We start from the raw sequence: 8,324 nt of genomic DNA, 5'->3' as shown, positions 1-8,324 counted from the left end.
ATGCACCACCATGCCTGGCTAATTTTTTCTATATATTTTTAGTTGTCCAGATAATTTCTTTCTATTTTTTAGTAGAGACAGAGTCTTGCTCTTGCTCAGGCTGGTCTTGAACTCCTGACCTCGAGCAATCCTCCCGCCTCGGCCTCCCAGAGTGCTAGGATTACAGGCGTGAGCCACCATGCCCGGCCAACACCATTTTTAATATAGTATAGATTTATCTTCTTTTTATTAATCAGTTCCATTATTTCTATGAATGTGCAATGAAATAAAGATTCTGCAGAATAAACAGAGTATGTCTTCTTGAAACAAAAATGTTCTCCAACAAGAATGATTTCCAGAGGTGAAAGTAATAAGGGTGTTTCAGAGTAGACCAGAATGCCTAGGAAGCTTTGCCCTGGGTGAGTCAGTACAAGGGGAAAGGCCGAAAAGCATAAGTCAATATGTGGAACCAGAGCACCACCAGAGGATGAGGAAAAAGGCTGAGAGGAAAAGGAGAATGGAGAATGTCAGGGACTTACACTAGCCAGATTTTTACTGACTATAGCTAGAGCCTTGTCCTCTTCCTGAATGTTAGAAATATAGTAACAGGGCAACAGGCAAAGTCCTTGGATTTTGTTTCCTTTTTCAATGCAATTTCTATTTCATTTATAGATGATGACCAGCCTAGGATACAGAGATTGATAAAAAGCTTGGTTATACATTAGCAGAAGGACTGGCCAGGCAAATGCCATGGAGCCTAAGCACCTAGACTGCCTATTCTTAAGAAAGGCATTCACTGACCCATATCTTTTCTGCCTGCCATGACTACTGGCTCCCGTGAACTTTCATGCATTAAAGTTTCATGGCCTCAATTAACAATTAAATAGTGAGTCTTCACTGCTTGCAAGGCACTAAGTTAAACATTTTTGGGAATAAAAAGTGAACAAATTGTTGTCTCTGTATTGAAGAAGCTTGTAGTATTGAAGGAGAGGTAAAAACAGTTATGCAAATTAAAATACAGAGTAAAAGTGATAATTTTGATTTAAAAAAAGAGAAGTTGTACTATTGTAGTTTAGAGGAGAGGGAGATAAAGTCCAAGGAATTAACAGTTTTAGAAGTAGATCATTATAAAGATAAATACATTAAATAAAAGCAAAGTAATAAGAAAGCCTTGGGTATGTTTGGAGTACAATAGTTTGTTTACTGAAATGCAGAATTCTTCAGGGAGAGCAGTGTGCTAGATTTTAATATAGATCAGGGCCATTTCAAACAGGTCTTGGGGTGTCAGGCTGAGTACTCTTAGCCCAGCTCCCACCTGGTTTCAAGTCTAAATTTGGGGACCCTTTTCATGAAGAAAGGGAATCTGTGAAGCAAATATTGGCCCCATATCTCCCCTGCCCCGCCTCAACCATCCCCACCCAAGGCAAGGGAGTAAGGTGAGCAGCAAACTGTTAATGTGTTTATTCCATTCAATATGTGGCTGGGTATCTCACTTTTACGCCCTTGGGGAAAGGTGAGTGAAGATTGGAGGCAGAAGTTGTCTTCCCCATAGTTATGATGTGAAGGAAATGCCCAGTGTGTGGGTTGCTGTAAGAATAAACACATGTATGCAAGAACTTTGGTGGTGAAAACAAAAAGAGAGAGAGAGTACAGTAGCTTTCGAGGGTAGCAAGGTTGTGTTTCTATTTTTATCATAGGTTAGAATTAAGTATGTGCATAAACTAAGAAAAATGGCACAGATGAAGGGCTGGGCTTATAGATTCAAAAGAGAGAATTTAATGAGGCAGGATCCCACATTTAGCCAACAGTGCGCAAACGTCACGGTCCCAGTAATGGTCTATGCTCTTGCACTTTCCCAGGCCGGTCCCACTAATCCTGGAACAATAGGCACTTTGCACCGCAGGGGATCAGCCTTCTCTGTGGCCACCCTCACTCTCTGGGAAATTGATTCAATTCTACACATCAGGGCTCTCACGCGCTTCTGTGAGACTGACCCAAGAACATGGTTTTGGCACCAAAATTAAATTCACCAGAAATTATGAGATCTAATGTATGATGAGTCAAATTCTAAGTGAAATATTGTTCCTCCCCAATTTTTTTTTATCTTTAAAAGCATTTTGTCAGGTAAACCAAATTAATAATATATGCTGTTTAGAATCCCTTTTTGTATTTTTTTAGACAATAAAAAACTAAGGTTTGTTTAAAATCTGAATAAGATGGGAAACATAATCATAATCATAGAGACTTGAATCTAAACCAGGTGAAACCTTAGCTATCATCTGTTAAGGTTCTAACTCAACATCTTCAAAAACAAATGAGAGAATTGAGGTTTGGATAATATCAGGATTGTCAATTTCTTTCTTTGTTTCACTACCAAGTTCTATAAAATAAAGTTTTCCCTTTGCTCACGGGAGGGGGTAAGAAGAAGAAACATTGGACCAAATGGGTAACAAATGTTTCCTCAGTATTTCTAATTGTTATTTCCATGTAGTCTATAAATCTACCATAATTAGCACATCTTCTAGAGATATAAGATGCATTTCAGTAGTAGACAACTTTATAGAAAAGTTTCCTGTTGCTGAACATGAAAATAAAATGAGATAGTGTCAAATGTCAAATATTTATGGTCTTGTAAGAACCATGAGAAACTGCAGTAAAAAGAACCTTGTAGTTAACAGCCAAGTCCAAACTGCGGCCTCTATTCAGAATAAATTTTTATTTCAAAGTAAATTAAAAGCTTTATACAAGTTATCCTACAAACAATTATGTGAAGCGAATGTTATTAGTATCTCTGATCTATAGATAAGGAAATCAAGTCCCAGAGGTTGATAACATGCAAAGTCATGGGTCTAGTATGTGGTGGAACTGGAATTTGAGGCCAGACTCTTAGATTCCAGAGACCCTATTTTAAACCCAGTTTCACACAGCCTTTAAGAAATGATGTTAAGCACTTAAGCGGGAAATGTTGGTCAATAGCTATTTGGTGCCAAGAACACAGAATTTCCAAAGGTGATAAGAATATAGAGGAGAGGGGGCCAGAGACTCAGAGAGACAAGTTCCCTAATAAGATCCCCAACATGTCTCTCTCACCCACCAACCACAGTCATGGACAAGCCTATCTGCAGAGCAGGAGGCCACCAGGTGAGTTAGCCTAGTGCTTATTCTGCATATTTGCAATCTGATAACAGGTAATTTCTGCAAAGTAGGGCAGTTCCTATCAAGAATCGGAATGCAGTACAAGAGCAGGGCCAAACAGAGAGGGATAGTCATGACTGCAGCTGAAAGGGGTGCAATGTAGTCTAGTTGTCAAGTGGTCACAGAAAGTAATCGTAGTTGAGGACTCATTGGTAAACCATGAGCAAGTTTCTTAAGCCATTCGTCTGTAAAATATAAATAATCATAGCTACTGCATAGAATTTTATAAAGATTAAATGAGATATAATTTTTACAAGCACCTAACACATTGTCTGCCTAAGACTGTGCCCAGAGATCTTGTTTAAATTCTTGCTCTCACAGTGTGTTTGTTTGTTTGTGTCTATGTGAAGCTCGAATTTCACTTCTTGGATACCTGTAAAGGGCAAAGGGACTCACGGCCATTGAAATCTGATAAGATGGGAATGAGCGTGAGTGTGAGTTGGGTTGGCATCTCCTAGGCACAGCCTTGGAAAGTCATTTGGCAGGAGGAACTGCAACTTTTACACTTAGAGAAGCCAAGAAGAAAATAGACACGGAAGTGAAGGAGTCATTGTTACATGTGACTGTATGAGAGGAAGATGAAAGCCGAGATCACAGGAAATGCAGCAGGCAGTAGTTTGTTAAAAATGAAAAGTAACTAATTTTAGTTAGAAACTTTCTTTGGCTGCAATTACATTCGTCTGAAACTAGTTGTTGATTCAAAGTCAAACGTCTGTAGTGTTAAAATTATTCATGATATGAAAAAAATCGCCCAAGTCTCCTGCCTATATAAATATGTATGGGTATGGAAGGGTGTAGGCTGTTTGTACGCACGATGTATGGCAATGGCTACAGCTTTTCTCCTTCAGACCTACCATAACCATCGGCTGCTAAGTCATTTTGTAATACCATGGTCCTCCCTTATCCACGGTTTTCCTTTCCACTGTTATAGCTCCCCATAAAGTGGTCTGAAAATATTAAATGGAAAATTCCAGAAATAAACAATTCATAGGTTTTAAATTGCTGACCACTCTGAGTAGCATAACAAAATCTCATGCTGTCCCACTCTGTCCTACCTGGGACTTGAATCATCCCTTTGTTCAGGGTATCCACACTGTAGATGCTTCCCGCCAGTGAGTCACTTAGTAGCTGTTTCAGTTATCAGATTAACCATGGTATGGCAGTGCTTGTGTTCCAGTCACCCTTATTTTACTTCATACTGGCCCCAAAGCGCAAAAGTCCCATGCCTAATTTATAAATTAAACTTTATCGTAGGTGTGTATGTATAGGCAAAGACGTAATATATGTAGGGTTTGATTTCAGGCATCCACTGAAATGGATGTATCCCCAAAGATAACCTGATGGATCAGAAAGTTTCAGAGATAAAATACCAACTCATTCTTGCAGAGATGTTGCTTGCGATAGCACAGTGTAGGAAGGAATGGACTTTAAAAGGTCACTGTCATATACCCTTCTCTGCAGAACACCCCCCTCTTCCAGAAAGCACTTCAACAGGAGGCTGTAGAGGGCAGAGGCTAGGGAGGGGTATGAATCTGTTGAAAAAGCAGATTGGAGAAAACATGAAGAGACTTAGCTTCAAATACCAGTAGAACTGTCACAAAAACAAAACTGACTGAGTGGATGTTATGTGAATGGCGTGTCCCCTATGATTGCAGTATTCAAATGGCTTCCATGTGTGATCTCTTAATATAGAAGTTCTAGAATGATCCTTGCTTCGGATAGCAAAGCTCTTGTTCCAGCACTTTACAGTGTAATTCTGTGCAAAATTCCGATGGTGTCCATGCTCACTGGTCATTCTGGAGGCCATTCTTCATGACAAGAAAGACAAAAGCAAAGTCAGCCAGTGCTAAATTCATCTTGGTGGTACATATAAAACAATACTGTTTTTAAAGCTTCCCCTCAAAAAAAAACTCCTCTTTTGATTTTAATGAAATAAAATAATACAAGCCCATTTATCCATCTCATCCATTTCTGTTTCTTTATTCTTCAAAGGCAGGCACTATTCTGAAGTTTATGTCTGTCTGTCTGTCTCGCTGTTGATCTATCTATCCTCAAGCATACTTTTATATTTTTTCTTCATATCTCAAAGTTCATGAACAGAACTTCCATCAATAATATACAGTATCCTTTTGTTTGGCTAAAAAATTTATGTAAATTTTTAACTTCTTTTACTCAGTATTGGTTTTTAGATCTATTTCTACTGATACAAATTGATCTAGATCATTCCTATACTACTTCATTATAAGAATAATGTTAGATATTTATCCTTTACCAGACTGATAAGCAAAGCACACCCTCGCATTTATTTTTCAGTTTTACACAGTGCTGCAATAAACATATTTGTACGACTCTCCTTCAGCACATGTTCAAACAAATGTTTTCCAAGGTAAGATGCCAGGAATTGGAATATATGTATCATAAACTATAGGCAGCTTTGACTTCTATGCATTTTATTCAATCACTTTCCAAAATGGTGGTACCAAATTACACTGACATTTTCAATTTTAAAAAATTTATATTCCTAATATTTCAGCAACACATGGTTATCATATTTATCTAATTTTGTTCATCTGACAGGTATGAAAGTTTAAATTTCTTTTGATTTGAATCCGTATTATTAGCAAAGTTAGATTTTTTTTTCTGTTGGTTGCAGATAGATTTCTTCTCTGAATAGCCTGTTTAAATTCTTTAAATACTTTACTTGTAAAACATCTCTCTCAAGGGTTTGTGAATATTTTTTTTTTTCAGCATATTATGGGGGTACAGATGTTTAGGTTACGTATGTTGCCCTTGCCCCCCCCCCAAGTCCGAGTTTCAAATATGTCCATCCTTTGGGTGGTGCGCATTGCACTCTTTGTGTATGCATATACTCGTCCCCTCCTCCCTCCTCCCCCCTTCTGCCCCGCCCAACATCCAATAGATGTTATTCTTATATGTGCACTTATGTGTTGATCAGTTAATACCAGTTTGATGGTGAGTACATGTGGTGCTTGTCTTTCCATTCTTGGGATATCTCACTTAGTAGAATGCATTCCAGCTCTATCCAGGAGTATACAAGAGGTGCTATGTGTTCTGAAAAATAATCTCATATCAGTTCAATGGAAAGTAATGTGGGAATATTTTATTATTATTTTGATGTACACAAAAATTTCATTCTTTACCTTTGTGATGTCGGAGTCCATTGGAAAATATTTCAGAATTTTGATGATATTGTGTGCTACTTATGTATTAATTTATGAGAATTTTCAGCTTTCATAATAAAATTTCCCATTAATGAACCAGTATCTCTCTCTAGTGATTTTGGTTCTATTATACTTATTCAATAACTTTTCAAAAGTGTGTAAATTATACATATTTTGTTAGATTTATTTCTAGGTTCTTTTTAGATGCAATTATAAATTATCTTTATAGAAATCAAAGTGTCTAATTATTACTTGTATATAGAAGTACCACCAATTTTTCTTATATTGATCATTTTGGTTTCAATAATTGTGCTGAAATCTTCTGTTAGTTATAACGGATTGTTTGTATATTCTCTTGAATATTCTATGCCAACAATTATACGATCTGTGAATAATGAATATACTATTTTGTCCTTAAATTACGTATAATTTTTTGTTTTACTTACAGCTCTCTTTTAGTATTGTCTGGTTCTTCCACTAAAATGAATAGAAGCACTGTATTCTTCAGTCATTTTTATAAACTCAAAAATTGCTACAAATCATCTTTGTATTTACTAGTTATTTACATACTGATGATCTACAATTTCCTCAGAGAATTATGTTTAAAACCTCCAACTCTAATTTTAGATTTTTCCTCTTATTTCTGTTGATTCTTTTGAGGCTGTGTTTTTCAGGATTGTAATGTATTCCTTATGACTTGAATACTTTAGAGTTATACAATAACCTTTAATAATTTTTTTTTCCTTTTCTTACAGCGTGTTTTGGTTGATGTTCAGAAAGTTACACTAGGTTTTCTTGTGGCTAGTCTTTGCCAATATATATCTTTCCAATCATTGTACTTTCAAACTATTTCTTGCTTCTTTATGTTTTACATTTTACTCATATAAATAGCATGAAGAATATTTTTACTTGGGTTTTAGCCTGCAGGTCTCAGTTTTATTTTAGAAAATTTCAATTCCTAGTCCACATTTAGCTCAGGCCTATGGCATTGTCTCCTCTTTATGTAAGCAGATTAAAATCCAAGGCCTAAGCTGTTACTGGCCCACTTATCTCCACCACTTTCTCTTTCTTTTCTTACAAACTCAGCCATATATTAAATATTTTTTGGTCATATTTCATTTCATTTTATTTCACATGCTGTAGTGGGAGGATGTCAGCAACATTTTAGTCCACCATTTTGCTAGAAATGGACCACTCCAGATCCAGTTCTATTTTGAAATCACCTACATCCTCTGAAATGTACTTTCCATCTGTGATTAGAGTTATTGCCTGATTATCAGTTGTTGGGTTAACAAGGAGTCATTAAAGCCTGAGTCTATTTTATCTTATAGCACTTTTACATGTTAAGGTCCTTTTCTTGTACGTACTCTATTTGATGCTGGGAGGTAAGGCAGACATATGCTATCTTTGCTATTTTATGGATGAAAATATGGAAAATTAAAGAGGTAGAGTGACGAGATTCAAAGAAAAGGCCCCATTCTCATCCCTCAGTCACAGAGCTCATCACTGCACAGCACAGCTAGCATACAGAGCCTCATTGCATATAGGGTTGAGTCTAGAGTCTGTCTATCCTCCCCACCCTGGAGGCCACAGTGAAATGGCAGGTGAGACTGGGAAGCAAAAGACAACACCACAGTTCAGTGGGACACCCCTCCAACTTAGAAGTCTCTTTGTCATTTTTGCATTTACAGTGTACTTGGTTAAAACTTAATATTTATTGAGCTTAAGTGATTTTATATGCAGCTATTTGGGAGAAATAGAAAAGATACAAATAAAAGGAAGTTTAAACTTTTTTATTTTTTTAACTCATCAAATCTCAATAGTGTGTTTCATTCTAGTCATTTAGTATTAGGAAATTTGCACTGTACAAAATAAAAATAATAATTTATCATTGGTGACATGCTTTTAACTTCTTTTAAGATTTTTATTTGGATTATGTCATGGAACAATACAAACATCCTTGTCTCT

The sequence above is a fragment of the Propithecus coquereli genome, unplaced genomic scaffold (assembly GCF_000956105.1).
Source record: "Propithecus coquereli isolate 6110/MARCELLA unplaced genomic scaffold, Pcoq_1.0 Scaffold96, whole genome shotgun sequence".
NCBI lineage: Eukaryota > Metazoa > Chordata > Mammalia > Primates > Indriidae > Propithecus > Propithecus coquereli.
Note: the sequence above shows the minus strand (reverse complement) of the source record.